Genomic DNA, 13253 nt, shown 5'->3' with positions numbered 1-13253 from the left:
GGGTCTGAATACTTTCCGAATGCACTGTATCGGGCTAAAATATTGGTTTGGGCCTAGGTATAGAAATGTAATATTGGTTTGGGACTGGGCCTAGGTATAGAAATTCAATATTGGTTTGGGACTGGGCCTAGGTATAGGGATTCTATATTGGTTTGGGACTGGGCCTAGGGATAGAGATTCTATATTGGTTTGGGACTGGGCCTAGGTATAGAGATTCTATATTGGTTTGGGACTGGGCCAATGTATAGAGATTCTATTTTGGTTTGGGACTGGGCCTAGGGATATAGATTCTATATTGGTTTGGGACTGGGCCTAGGGATAAATATTCTATATTGGTTTGGGACTGGGCCTAGGTATAGAGATTCTATATTGGTTTGGGACTGGGCCTAGGTATAGAGATTCTATATTGGTTTGGGACTGGGCCTAGGGATAAATATTCTATATTGGTTTGGGACTGGGCCTAGGTATAGAGATTCTATATTGGTTTGGGACTGGGCCTAGGTATAGAGATTCTATATTGGTTTGGGACTGGGCCTAGGGATAGAGATTCTATATTGGTTTGGGACTGGGCCTAGGGATAGAGATTCTATATTGGTTTGGGACTGGGCCTAGGTATAGAGATTCTATATTGACTTGGGACTGGGACTAGGTTTAGAGATTCTATATTGGTTTTGGACTGTGCCTAGGGATAGAGATTCTATATTGTTTTGGGACAGAGCCGATGCCTCTCCCATTTAACATGACTCAGCACAGCTAATTTGGGCCAGTAAATGTACCATTTAAATTAGGCTTATTTTAAACAGGAAAGAATCAGAGAGAAAACCCCTGATCAATTACCTTCCAATGTAACTTCCTCCTGGTAATGAAGTCTATTAGCTACATTTGTCTCATCAGCAGGATTTACCTTAATTAATTACACATTGGATTGGTGCAGTACAGGTCCAATTATCCCTGATTGGCTCAGTACAGGTCCAATTAGCCCTGATTGGCTCAAACTAATCCATTCCCATTTATTTCCCTTAGAGAAACATCTCTTATGTTGGGTACAGGGGAAATCTGGGATCAGAATGTCCATGTTCTGACTTTTCAAACGAATGACAGACAGCTTCGATAGAAGGGGTTTTAATCCATCTAACATGGATGGATCCTACTGATGTAGCCCTGCAGCTAATCTAGTCACGTGCGTGTGCGTGAGTATGTCTCTGTGTGTGTGTGTGCACACGTGCGTGTGTGTGCGTGCGCGTGCGTGTGTGTGCGTGTGAATATAACCAGGCAGAGGTAAATGTGACCAATGGATAAAACACCAATTGTCAGTATTTGATTGTTTCTCCCTGCTATACAGAACAGTGTGGTGTGAAAGGCTGTTTCTCCCTGCTATACAGAACAGTGTGGTGTGAAAGGCTGTTTCTCCCTGCTATACAGAACAGTGTGATGTGAAAGGCTGTTTCTCCCTGCTATACAGAACAGTGTATGAAAGGCTGTTTCTCCCTGCTATACAGAACAGTGTGGTATGAAAGGCTGTTTCTCCCTGCTATACAGAACAGTGTGGTATGAAAGGCTGTTTCTCCCTGCTATACAGAACAGTGTGGTATGAAAGGCTGTTTCTCCCTGCTATACAGAACAGTGTGGTGTGAAAGGCTGTTTCTCCCTGCTATACAGAACAGTGTGATGTGAAAGGCTGTTTCTCCCTGCTATACAGAACAGTGTATGAAAGGCTGTTTCTCCCTGCTATACAGAACAGTGTGGTATGAAAGGCTGTTTCTCCCTGCTATACAGAACAGTGTGGTGTGAAAGGCTGTTTCTCCCTGCTATACAGAACAGTGTGGTGTGAAACGCTGTTTCTCCCTGCTATACAGAACAGTGTATGAAAGGCTGTTTCTCCCTGCTATACAGAACAGTGTGGTGTGAAACGCTGTTTCTCCCTGCTATACAGAACAGTGTATGAAAGGCTGTTTCTGCAGTACACCAGCTACTGTAAGCTGATGTTTCACCCTGTAATGTGAAAAACATTCTAATCTCCACACAGTCCTTTTTGTATAATAACAATTGAACTTTATTGGTTCACTGGTACAGTTTACTACCATCACTGTCTTAGCTGTGGCCCTGTTAGCTGTGGCCCCGCTATCTGTGGCCCTGTTAGCTGTGGTCCTGCTAGTTGTGGCCCTGTTAGCTGTGGCCCTGCTAGTTGTGGCCCTGTTAGCTGTGGCCCTGTTAGCTGTGGCCCTGTTAGCTGTGGCCCTGTTAGCTGTGGCCCTACTAGCTGTGGCCCTGCTAGCTGTGGCCCTGCTAGCTGTGGCCCTGCTAGCTGTGGCCCTGCTAGCTGTGGCCCTGCTAGCTGTGTCCTTGCTAGCTGTGGCCCTGTTAGCTGTGGCCCTGTTAGTTGTGGCCCTGCTAGCTGTGGTCCTGTTAGTTGTGGACCTATTAGTTGTGGCCCTGTTAGCTGTGGCCCTGTTAGCTGTGGCCCTGCTAGCTGTGGCCCTGCTAGCTGTGTCCTTGCTAGCTGTGTCCCTGCTAGCTGTGGCCCTGTTAGCTGTGGCCCTGTTAGTTGTGGCCCTGTTAGTTGTGGCCCTGCTAGCTGTGGCCCTGCTAGCTGTGGTCCTGTTAGCTGTGGCCCTGTTAGTTGTGGCCCTGCTAGCTGTGTCCCTGCTAGCTGTGGCCCTGTTAGTTGTGGCCCTGTTAGTTGTGGCCCTGCTAGCTGTGGCCCTGCTAGCTGTGGTCCTGTTAGCTGTGGCCCTGTTAGTTGTGGACCTGCTAGCTGTGGTCCTGTTAGTTGTGGCCCTGTTAGTTGTGGCCCTGTTAGTTGTGGCCCTGTTAGTTGTGGTCCTGTTAGTTGTGGACCTATTAGTTGTGGCTCTGTTAGCTGAGGCAGCCTTTCACACACTGGCCCGGTTAGTCTGTAGGCTGGAAGGTGATGTGTTACACTACATTCTCTCACCTGCCTGACTGTCTGTCTGTATGATGTCCACACACACACACACCACACACCACACACCACACACACCAAACACCACACACACACACGCACACACACACACACACACACACTGAATATAAGCCTGTAAAATAGTCTGAAAGCTTTGTCATTCCTTGAATCCATTTAAGTGATTTTCACTGCAGTAGGTTAACAGGAGAGAGTGATTTTCACTGCAGTAGGTTAACAGGAGAGAGTGATTTTCACTGCAGTAGGTTAACAGGAGAGAGTGATTTTCACTGCAGTAGGTTAACAGGAGAGTGATTTTCACTGCAGTAGATTAACAGGAGAGAGTGATTTTCACTGCAGTAGGTTAACAGGAGAGAGTGAATTTCACTGCAGTAGGTTAACAGGAGAGAGTGATTTTCACTGCAGTAGGTTAACAGGAGAGAGTGATTTTCACTGCAGTAGGTTAACAGGAGAGAGTGATTTTCACTGCAGAAGGTTAACAGGAGAGAGTGATTTTCACTGCAGTAGGTTAACAGGAGAGAGTGATTTTCACTGCAGAAGGTTAACAGGAGAGAGTGATTTTCACTGCAGTAGGTTAACAGGAGAGAGTGATTTTCACTGCAGTAGGTTAACAGGAGAGAGTGATTTTCACTGCAGTAGGATAACAGGAGAGAGTGATTTTCACTGCAGTAGGTTAACAGGAGAGAGTGAAGAATTAAAGGTCTAGCTGTGCTCTCTATCCAACCGTTCTCAATGTGAAGCTGAAGGACATACAGGCTCGCTGGTTTTCCTCTACCCTCAACCTCTCCTCACACCCCGACTCCCGACCCCAACCTCGACACCCCCCCCCCCATCTTGAAGTGGTACACAACAACCCTTAAATCCATAGACAGTAGAGGATCAGAGAAAGGCCATCAGCTGGATTTACCTGAATTAATTACACATTGGATTGGAACAAGCCACTCCAGATACATCTGTCATCCTCCCCATCACACACACTACTGAGCTGAAGGTCCTGTGTCCCAAACCGCACCCTATTCAATCCCTATACGGTGCACCACTTCTGTCCGGGGTCCGTAGGAAGTTCCATAGGGCTCTTATCAAAAAAAAAGTAGTGCACTATATAGGGCATAGGGTGCCATTTGGGATGGAGCCAACGTGTGAGGAAGGGACAGTTGGGTCACTGCATTTAGGCCTATTGATTGGTTTCGGGGTTTGATCCGAAAGGTCAAGGCCTGGAAGCAGAAAAGGTCATTTTCTACTTAAATGTCAACTTCCTTTAGGGGATTAAGGGATAAAGTTTCTATGTGTGATTTATGTTGGATTAATGGCCATTTTTATTATCAAATGCAAAACAGGGATCCTAACTGCTGAAAGGATAAGACATCCAAAATGAATGGGTTGATGTATATTGTTGGCTTACAGTATAGTGTAATATAGTATAGTGCAATATAGTATACTGTGGTATGGCATAGTATAGTGTATTGTAGTATAGTGCAGCGTACTATATTTTAGTGTAATGTAGTATCGTGTAATATTGTGTAGTATAGTGTAGTATAAATGTTGTTGTGCAGTGTAGTATATTGCAGTGTAATATAGTATAGTGTGGTATGGCCTAGTGTAGTAGAATATGTTGTAGTGTAGTATATTGTAGTGTAATATAGTATAGTGTAATACCATGCAGTATAGTATAGTATTGTGCGGTATGACATAGTATAGTGTGGTGCCGTATAGTATAGTATGGTATGGCCTAGTGTAGTATAGTATATTGTAGTCTAATGTAGTAATCATGTAGTGTAATGTGTAATATAGTGCAATATAGTGTTGTAGTAGAGTGTACTATAGTATAGTGCAGGACAGTGTAGTATCGTGTGGTAGGGTGTAGTATAGCATAGTGTAATATAGTGTAGTTAGGTACAGTGTGGTATGGCACAGTGTAGTGTAGTATATTGTAGTATAGTGTCATATAGTATAGCGTAATATAGTATAGTATGGTATAGAATGGTGTAGTATAGTGTAATATAGTATAGTGTAATATAGTATAGTATTGTATAGAATGGTGCAGTGTAGTATTGTGTAATATGGTATAGTGTAATATAGTATAGTGTAATATAGTATAGTATGGTATAGAATGGTGCAGTGTAGTATGGTGTAATATAGTATCGTGTAATATAGTATAGTGTAATATGGTATAGAATGGTATAGAATGTTGTAGTGTGGTATAGTGTAATATGGTATAGTATAGTGTAGTCTGGCATAGTATAGTATAATATAGCATAGTGTAGTATAGTGTATGGTGTGGTATAGTATAGTGGCGTACAGCATCGTATAGTATAGAAGTGGAGCATAGTGTGGTGTAGCATGGCGTAGTATAGTTTAGTATAATGTATTATAGTATAGAAGTGGAGCATAGTGTGGTGTAGCATGGTACAGTGTAGTATAATGTAGTATAGCATAGTATGGTATAGCATATAGTATATTATAGTATAGTGCAGAGTAGTGTAGTATAGTATATATTGGTGTAGTATGGTATATAGCTGTGTCGTATAGTGTGGTATAGTATAGTATAATATCATATAGTATGATTCAATATAAAATAGTATAGTGCTGTATAGTATAGTTTAGTATAATATAGTATAGTATGGTATAGTATAATATAGTATAGAATGGTGTATTATAATATAGTATAGTATAGTATAGTGTAGTATAGTATGGTGTGGTATAGCATAGTGTGGTGTGGTGTAATACAGTATAGTATGGTATAGAATGGTGTAATATAGTATGGTGTAATATGGTATAGTGTAATATGGTGTAGTGTAATATAGTATAGTGTAATATAGTATAGTGTAATATAGTATAGTGTATAGTATAGAATGGTGTAGTGTAGTATGGTGTAATATAGTATAGTGTAATATAGTATTGTGTAATATGGTATAGTGTAGGGTATAGAATGGTGCAGTGTAGTATGGTGTAATATATTATAGTGTAATATTTTATAGTGTAATATAGTATGGTATAGAATGGTGCAGTGTAGTATGGTGTAATATAATATAGTGTAATATAGTATAGTGTAATATAGTATAGTGTAATATAGTACAGCGTAATATAGTATAGTGTAATATAGTATAGTATGGTATAGAATGGTGCAGTGTAGTATGGTGTAATGTAGTATAGTGTTATACAGGATATTGTAGTATGGTATAGAATGTTGTAGTGTGGTATTGTGGAATATGGTATAGTATAGTGTAGTCTGGCATGGTGTAGTATAATATAGCATAGTGTAGTATAGTATAACATCACATAGTATGATATAATATAATATAGTATTGTGTTGTATAGTATAATATGGTATAGTGTAGTATACTATAGTGTAGTATAGTATAGTGTGGTGTAGTATATTATAGTATAATATAATATAGTATGGTGTAGTATAGTACATGGCGGTATAGTGTAGTGTAGTATCGTATACTAGAATATAGTGTAGTATAATACAGCGTAATATAGTATAGTGTAAAATAGTATAGTGTAGTATGGTGTGGTATAGTATAGCGTGGTGTAATATAGTATAGTATGGTATAGAATGGGCTAGTGTATTATGGTGTTATATAGTGTAGTGTAATATAGTATAGTATAGTGTAATATAGTATAGCGTAGTATAGTGTAGTGAGGTGTAATATAGTGTAGCGTAATATAGTATTGCGTAATATTGTATAGTGTGATATAGTATAGTGTAATATAGTATAGCGTAATATAGTATAGTGTGGGATAGTGTAGTGAGGTGTAATATAGTATAGTGTAATATAGTATAGTATGGTATAGAATGGTGCAGTGTAGTATAGTGTAATATAGTATAATGTAATATGGTATAGTGTAATATAGTATAGTATGGTATAGAATGGTGCAGTGTAGTATAGTGTAATATAGTATAGTGTACTATAGTATAGCGTAATATAGTATAGTGTAGTGAGGTGTAATATAGTATAGTGTAATATAGTATAGTATGGTATAGAATGGTGCAGTGTAGTATGGTGTAATATAGTATAGTGTAATATAGTATAGTGTAATATAGTATAGTATGGTATAGAATGGTGCAGTGTAGTATAGTGTAATATAGTATAGTGTAATATAGTATAGTGTAATATGGTGTACTATAGTGTAGTCTGGTATAGTATAATATAGCATAGTGTAGTATAGTATAATATAACATCATATAGTATGATATAATATAATATAGTACAGTGTTGTATAGTATAATATGGCATAGTGTATTATACTATAGTGTAGTATAGTATGGTGTGGTATAGTATAGTGTGGTGTAGTGTAGTATATTATAGTATAATATAGTATGGTGTAGTATAGTACATGGTGGTATAGTGTAGTGTAGGATCGTTTACTAGAATATAGTGTTGTATAATATAGTATAGTGTGGTATAGTATGGTGTGGTGTAGTATAGTGTGGTGTGGTATGGCATGGTATGTAGTATAGTATTTAGTAAATATATTGTATGGTATTGTATGGTATAGTGTGGCATAGTATAGTGTGGTTTAGTTTTGGCATAGTATGGTGTATATAGTATAGTATATAGAATTGCATAGTATAGTATCGTATAATGTGGCATAGTATAGTGTGGTATAGTATAGCACAGTGTGGTATAGTGTGGTATAGTATAGTATATATTATCGTATACTGTGGTATAGTATATAGTATAGTGTGGTATAGTATAGCATAGTGTGGTATAGTGTGGTATAGTATAGTATATATTACCGTATAGTATATAGTATAGTGTGGTATAGTATAGTATCGTACAATGTGGTATAGTATAGTATATAGTATAGTGTGGTATAGCATAGTGTATAGCAGGGCTGCAGCGGAGCACAGATTATGTCAGTAGCACATCACTAAGGACTTTACAGTGCAGTATTGGGGGAAGGAAATGTCAACAAGGACTCACTAAGGACTTTACAGTGCAGTATTGGGGGAAGGAAACGTCAACAAGGGACAATAAACAACCCATAATGAATTGAATAATGAATCTCTCCCCCCTCTCTCTCCCTTTTTCCTCACTCCTCTCCCTCTTCTCACCTCTCCTCTTCCTCCTCTCCTCTCCATCTCCACTCCTCCAATCCCTCTCCTTCTCCTCTCTCTCCTCCTCCTCTCCGTTTCCTCTCCTCTCCCTCCCCTCCTTCCCTCTCTTCTCTCTCCATTTCCTCTCCCTCCTCTCCCTCTCTCCTCCTCTCCCTCCTCTCCTCTCCCTCTCTCCTCCTCTCCCTCCTGTCCTCTCCCTCTCCTCTCTCTCCTCCTCCTCCCCTCTCCTCTCCCCTCATCCGTTCCCTCTCCCTCCTCTCCTCTCTTCTCCAGGCACATGAGTTTCTTTGCGTCCAAGGCGAGTCCCACCAGTGTGATTCTGGATCTGTGGGAGGCCCAACACTTCCACAGTGGAAACCTGAACCAGCTGGCCACCGTCATGGCCGACATCGGCAAACAGGAAGCTATGATTTTCCTGGTCTCAGACGGAGAGTGCTAGCCTTAGCTCTGCCCCACACTGTCCCAACACTGCACCCTATTCCCTAGATAGTGCACCAATGTAGGGGACTACCTAGGTAATAGAGTGCTATTTGAGATCGGCCACCTAAAAAAGGAGAGGACTGGAACAGGGTAGAATATACAGACACATGAGAGGAGAGGAGAACACTCCCCCTCTCTCGCCCCTCCTTTACAAGAGAGAAGAGAAGAATGGAACACTCCCCCCCCCCCTCTCCCCTCCTTTACAAGAGAGAAGAGAAGAACGGAACACTCCCTCTCTCTCTCCCCTCCTTTACAAGAGAGAAGAGAAGAACGGAACACTCCCTCTCTCTCTCCCCTCCTTTACAAGAGAGAAGAGAAGAATGGAACACTCCCCCTCTCTCTCCCCTCCTTTACAAGAGAGAAGAACAGAACACTCCCCCTCTCTCTCCCCTCCTTTACAAGAGAGAAGAACGGAACACTCCTCCTCTCCCTCCCCTCCTTTACAAGAGAGAAGAGAAGAACGGAACACTCCCCCTCTCTCTCCCCTCCTTTACAAGAGAATAGAGAAGAACGGAACACTCCACCTCTCTCTCCCCTCCTTTACAAGAGAGAAGAGAAGAACGGAACACTCCCCCTCTCTCTCCCCTCCTTTACAAGAGAGAAGAGAAGAACGGAACACTCCCTCTCTCTCCCCTCCTTTACAAGAGAGAAGAACAGAACACTCCCCCTCTCTCTCCCCTCCTTTACATGAGAGAAGAACGGAACACTCCCCCTCTCTCTCCCCTCCTTTACAAGAGAATAGAGAAGAACGGAACACTCCACCTCTCTCTCCCCTCCTTTACAAGAGAGAAGAGAAGAACGGAACACTCCCCCTCTCTCTCCCCTCCTTTACAAGAGAGAAGAGAAGAACGGAACACTCCCTCTCTCTCCCCTCCTTTACAAGAGAGAAGAACAGAACACTCCCCCTCTCTCTCCCCTCCTTTACATGAGAGAAGAACAGAACACTCCCCCTCTCTCTCCCCTCCTTTACAAGAGAGAAGAACGGAACACTCCTCCTCTCTCTCCCCTCCTTTACAAGAGAGAAGAGAAGAACGGAACACTCCCCCTCTCTCTCCCCTCCTTTACAAGAGAGAAGAACGGAACACTCCTCCTCTCTCTCCCCTCCTTTACAAGAGAATAGAGAAGAACGGAACACTCCACCTCTCTCTCCCCTCCTTTACAAGAGAGAAGAGAAGAACGGAACACTCCCCCTCTCTCTCCCCTCCTTTACAAGAGAGAAGAGAAGAACGGAACACTCCCTCTCTCTCTCCCCTCCTTTACAAGAGAGAAGAACAGAACACTCCCCCTCTCTCTCCCCTCCTTTACAAGAGAGAAGAACAGAACACTCCCCCTCTCTCTCCCCTCCTTTACAAGAGAGAAGAACGGAACACTCCTCCTCTCTCTCCCCTCCTTTACAAGAGAGAAGAGAAGAACGGAACACTCCCCCTCTCTCTCCCCTCCTTTACAAGAGAGAAGAACGGAACACTCCTCCTCTCTCTCCCCTCCTTTACAAGAGAATAGAGAAGAACGGAACACTCCACCTCTCTCTCCCCTCCTTTACAAGAGAGAAGAGAAGAACACTCCCCCTCTCTCTCCCCTCCTTTACAAGAGAGAAGAGAAGAACGGAACACTCCCCCTCTCTCTCCCCTCCTTTACAAGAGAGAAGAGAAGAACGGAACACTCCCCCTCTCTTGCCCCTCCTTTACAAGAGAGAAGAGAATGGAACACTCCCCTTCTCTCTCCCCTCCTTTACAAGAAAGAAGAGAAGAACGGAACACTCCCCCTCTCTCTCCCCTCCTTTACAAGAGAGAAGAACGGAACACTCCTCCTCTCTCTCCCCTCCTTTACAAGAGAGAAGAACGGAACACTCCTCCTCTCTCTCCCCTCCTTTACAAGAGAGAAGAACGGAACACTCCCCCCTCCTTTACAAGTGAGAAGAGAAGAACGGAACACTCCCCCCTCCTTTACAAGTGAGAAGAGAAGAACGGAACACTCCCCCCCTCTCTCTCCTCTCCTCTATGAGACAAGAGGAGCTAAACAGAAGCAGGATTTGGGAACAGGGTTCATGTATGTTATATCTACCCCATGTCTCCATTCAGATCCCGGATGTCTGGGGAAAGCAGGACCTGGGAGGGAGCTGGTCCTGTGAAGTTGTTTCTGGGTGATGTGCTTTTGTCAAAGTAAGGTGGGGATTCAATCCGTATGGCGATGTCGACAATGCATCTGTTAAAGGCAATGTTCCCACATTTGCGGAGATTACATTCAAGGTAAAGGGTGCATATGTCGGCTCAATTGGAAATTGCCTTTAAAAAGGTGCATTGTCGGCACATCATGATCGGATTGAATTTTGGAGAGGATATCTGGTACACGGTATGGTATATAACTATGTCAGACAGGAGTGGAAAGAGCTCTTTATGTTTTTTAAGTCAAGTTCAGTAGCCATCAAGGTTTAAAGTATAGCCTTATATCCAAGAGACTTAGGATGAGATGACCGACAAGCATTTACCAACACATGGGCCAAACTTGGCCACAAAGTAGCAATATGCAAAATAGTCACATTACCAATGGCCATCATCTAAAGACAACGTCACAATGTCAAGATGGATTATTTATGTTTACGTTAAGTCAGAGACAAACAAGATAGTGTTCAATATCTCATCTAACCTCCCAGAGAAATCTGTCTTGCCGCTCTCTTACCAATGTGTGGTCAACCTGCAGGGTAGATTTATTTCTGCAACTGGAAAGTAACACACGGTTATCACTCTAGGGTCTATGACATCCACTCACTGTCCATCCATTAACCCTGTGGTGTAATCTGATCTGTTTATCCATCTGTCATCACCTATGGTTTTAAAAAGGAAATGAGCTGGACTTTTAGGCAGGCCGTAGATTTTACGTCATGATTCTAAAGAACACATCTCACGATTCTAAAGAACACATCTCACGATTCTAAAGAACACATCTCACGATTCTAAAGAACACATCTCACGATTCTAAAGAACACATCTCACGATTCTAAAGAATACATCTCGCGATTCTAAAGAACACATCTCGCGATTTTAAAGAACACATCTCACGATTCTAAAGAACACATCTCACGATTCTAAAGAACACATCTCACGATTCTAAAGAACACATCTCACGATTCTAAAGAACACATCTCACGATTCTAAAGAACACATCTCATGATTCTAATGAACACATCTCATGATTCTAAAGAACACATCTCCTGATTCTAAAGAACACATCTCATGATTCTAATGAACACATCTCCTGATTCTAAAGAACACATCTCCTGATTCTAAAGAACACATCTCCTGATTCTAATGAACACATCTCATGATTCTAAAGAACACATCTCATGATTCTAAAGAACACATCTCACGATTCTAAAGAACACATCTCACGATTCTAAAGAACACATCTCCTGATTCTAAAGAACACATCTCATGATTCTAAAGAACACATCTCATGATTCTAAAGAACACATCTCACGATTCTAAAGAACACATCTCACGATTTTAAAGAACACATCTCACGATTCTAAAGAACACATCTCACGATTCTAAAGAACACATCTCACGATTCTAAAGAACACATCTCATGATTCTAATAAACACATCTCCTGATTCTAAAGAACACATCTCATGATTCTAAAGAACACATGTCGTATATATTATGTTTGATTGATGCTGTACTGTATCAAGTCAAAGTGAAACTTCACCGCAGTACAGAGTCTGTAACATAATGTATCTGTTTAGGCTCTCCGCAGCTCTTCTGCTCTCAAATCAATATTTTCGATTTTTGGTTGGTTAGACTTTTAAAAGTAAAAGTTAGTTATCGGTCAGATACACTTCAGAAGTGATTACAGTTGTTTTTACTTTAAGCCCAAGACAATGTAGATTTTGCTTTTTTGTTTCAAATGTAATATTACTAAATGTATCATGGTGAGTTTTCATATTTATCAAATTCCTCAGTTTGCTAAGTAGGCCCGACGGTCTCTCACTCTCTCTCTCTCTCTCGCCCCTTCTCCCTCTCTCTCTCTCCATCTATCTCTCTCTCTCTCCCTCCCTCTCTCTTACTCTCTCTCGCTCTCTTTCCCTCTCTTCAAAACTAATTTCTAAAACAGGGCCCTGGTGTTTCTGTTCCCTATATAGTGCATAGGGCCCTGGTGTATTAGGGTACCATTTGGTACAAAAGTTAATTTACAAAGTGGTTCTTTCCCAGTGCTATGATGGTGGAGTCAACCCTGTAGAGCCACAATATGTATCTCACGTGGCACCCTATTCCCTATATAGTGCACTACTTTAGACCAGACCTGCTATGGGCCCTGGTTAAAAATAGTGCACTACTATAAAGTGAATAGGGGGCCATTTGGAACATGGACATAGTCCTCAGCTTCAGGATTGGGTTGAAAGAGTCTCACAAAGTTGAATAGAGAGACAGAGAGAGAGAGAGAGACCAGAGGGAGAGAGAGAGACCAGAGAGAGAGAGACCAGAGAGAGAGAGACCAGAGAGAGAGAGAGACCAGAGAGAGACCAGAGAGAGAGAGAGAGACCAGAGAGAGAGAGACCAGAGAGAGAGAGAGAGACCAGAGGGAGAGAGACCAGAGGGAGAGAGAGAGAACAGAGAACAGAGAGACTGAGAGACAGAGCGAGAGAGGGAGAGAGCTTTCATGATTGCCAGTCAGTTTACCTGGAATGTATATTTATGTATTTTATTTTCTTGTGGACACAATGGCAGAGAGAAATACAGAATGTGTTAGATCTTTATACTTTAGGATAACAA

At 41.8% G+C, this 13253-nt stretch overlaps 1 protein-coding gene across 1 annotated transcript in view; it reads left to right on the top strand.

The window, feature by feature from the left end:
* Nucleotides 1–10314, top strand: part of LOC110513519 (netrin receptor UNC5A) — a 118294-nt gene extending 107980 nt beyond the window's left edge. Inside the window, exon 8 of the transcript XR_016486390.1 lies at nt 8280–10314. The gene's annotated coding sequence lies outside the window, so the exon portion shown is untranslated. The remainder of the gene's footprint in view (nt 1–8279) is intronic.
* The last annotated feature ends 2939 nt before the right edge of the window (nt 10315–13253 follow it).

This window comes from Oncorhynchus mykiss, chromosome 14 (assembly GCF_057628025.1).
Source record: "Oncorhynchus mykiss isolate SJ-2025 chromosome 14, ASM5762802v1, whole genome shotgun sequence".
In the NCBI taxonomy this organism is placed as follows: Eukaryota; Metazoa; Chordata; class Actinopteri; order Salmoniformes; family Salmonidae; genus Oncorhynchus; species Oncorhynchus mykiss.
The sequence above is the reverse complement of the archived record's forward strand: the minus strand, read 5'-3'. Positions and strand labels throughout refer to the sequence as shown.